Here is a 2,514-nt window from a genome sequence, read left to right as displayed (position 1 = left end):
AACTATACGATCATCCATGATTACTGGTTCTTTCTGCTCACTCTCTTTATCCGAATCTTCAAAATCTATCTTCTCCGGAATATCAAGAACTGAGTCTGTCTCCTCAGCCGTATCTAAAGTCCTCTTGCGAGTACGAGAACGTGTTTGCATAAATGCTCGCTAAAGTACCTGAAACGCAACCGGAAATGATAAGTAACACGTCTTAATCAATGAGTCCTAATGACCACTGATGGTAAGTACATAAACTAAACAAATACGCCGAGTCCCCGGGAGCGGCGCCAAAAACTTGTTAGGGCGAACACACGCGCTAATAATACATGCAAGTATACGTGTTCGCAAGTAATATAGAATACTTTCTAGTTCATTCCCATAGAGACTCAGAGTAATTATGTTCAATTAACACTCACTCACCAATGTATGATTACTTCTCAATGTTAAGACAATAACACATAGAATTGATTAACTAATTATTAACTATAATTAACTACGAGAATTAAACACTTAATTGACACTTGAATTAACAATATTAAACACACATGAGATCATAACTTCATTACTACTTCCTTCAATAGCTATTGTTATTACCCTTAGCATGTAACAGTGATGATATTAATCGAATAACACTACACTAATAAAAGCCAACTTTCATTGTACCAATACCATTCTACCAAACATCCACAATTAAGATAGAAGTTGAATAGTCACATATTATGTTGAGACCCTATATGTCTACAGAATTTGACAACATAGCGATTTAAGCACAAGTTATTCCTTATGATTACACAGGGCAAGTAAAACGGTTAGAGTTACCCACTAATCATGCATACTCATACATGAACCTATGCTAGCATGGCAAGTTCTAAATCCCAAGATCCACCATCGCTCCACAAGAGATTAACACCCTATCTTATAAGTTCGCGACGCAGATAAGATGATTAAGCACAACCAATACTAGATATCATAAAATCATCACACACTAAGGTATTAAACAACTAACTAAAGAATTCCATAGAAAATCCGTTACGACCCCATGATCACGATTATCCCACGATTGAACTCATCGTCACCATGGGTTCATATAAAAACATGATAATAAAACACACGAGAATAATTAATAAAACTACTTATATTAAACCAGAGTACGTCACAAGAGTAATAAGGTTCAAAGTAAAGAAAACTAGCATCCACTGTTACAATGTATAAAAGATTTACAAGAAACTATGCTTCCTCTTCGTTGCGGTGTGCTAAAACGGTCTTCTTCCTTATATCCTTGCTCCTCGATTAATACCACGATTCAACACATGTGAAACGTCTCTAAAAACTACTTATATAGAAGCCCCACAAAACCCAGCCATCTAAGAAGTCAGAAGTCCAGCAGAACAAGAACTCTAAAAATCAGAATTTTAATTCGCGCCCCTGAGCGGCCGCCCAGCAATCCTAAGCGGGCGCCCAACACCTTTCTGGAAAATTAATTATTTTGCTCTCGTTCTTTGCTGCATTCTGCTCCTAACTTCCCACCTGCAATGCCAAGCATATACTAAGGCTTATTCTTGATGAAATCTCCCCACAAATACAAGTAATACCCTAAAATGCACAAACACTAAAAAACGCATCAAATACACAAAATACTTGATTTCAAGACATCAATTCAAGCCATTACAAGACGTTCTAATTTGTATAAAATGCAACTTATCAGCAAGTATCCGTTATCTCGAACTAATGATTTGTTGATCAGATGAAAGAAGCAAAGTATTTTTATAAGATTGATTTAAGACTGAGTATATTATCAATTGAAGATTGAACCTATAGACATATCAAAGATAATTTTTAGAACTAAGAACTGTTGTTATAAAATTCTAGTAATGTTATTTGGATTAACTGACATACTAGTAATATTTAAACTTGATGACCAGAATCTTGAAGGAGGATCCGAATAAGTTGTATTTATGTTACTTAAAGTCAAAGGAGAACCATGTAAAGTATTTAATGATAGCTGGGAAGTCGAAGAAGAAAGAAGTTGTATGAAAAGTTTACAAGGTGAAAGCTTTAATTGCAGGGAGTGTAATTCTTAACATAAATAGTCAGTGAGGAGGAGACCAAAGGGGATCCAGCAGAAATTAAAGATAGTATGAATAAAGAAAGACCAAAAGCACCAACAAAAGTAAGAAGTTTTATTATTAGCCAGTTATTATCGGAAATTTGTTCAAGATTTCTTGGAAGTTGCAATACTTTTGACGAAGTTAACCAGGAAAAACAAGAAGTTTATATGAAATGGAGAAGGATGAAGAAAGTTTTGCGGAGTTAAAGGAAAGAATGGTTACAACACCTCCTTTATCACTTTGGAAACTATCCAGGAGATTCGGTAATTTATGGTGATACTTCTCATGAGGGAATAGGATGTGTGTTAATGCAGTACAATAAAGTTACTGTATATGCATGCAGACAACCAAAACCTTATGAGCAGAAGTACCCTACTCATAATTGGGAATTAATATTAATAATAATATTCACTTT

The sequence above is a fragment of the Apium graveolens genome, chromosome 8 (genome assembly GCF_009905375.1).
Source record: "Apium graveolens cultivar Ventura chromosome 8, ASM990537v1, whole genome shotgun sequence".
In the NCBI taxonomy this organism is placed as follows: Eukaryota; Viridiplantae; Streptophyta; class Magnoliopsida; order Apiales; family Apiaceae; genus Apium; species Apium graveolens.
The sequence above is the reverse complement of the archived record's forward strand: the minus strand, read 5'-3'. Positions refer to the sequence as shown.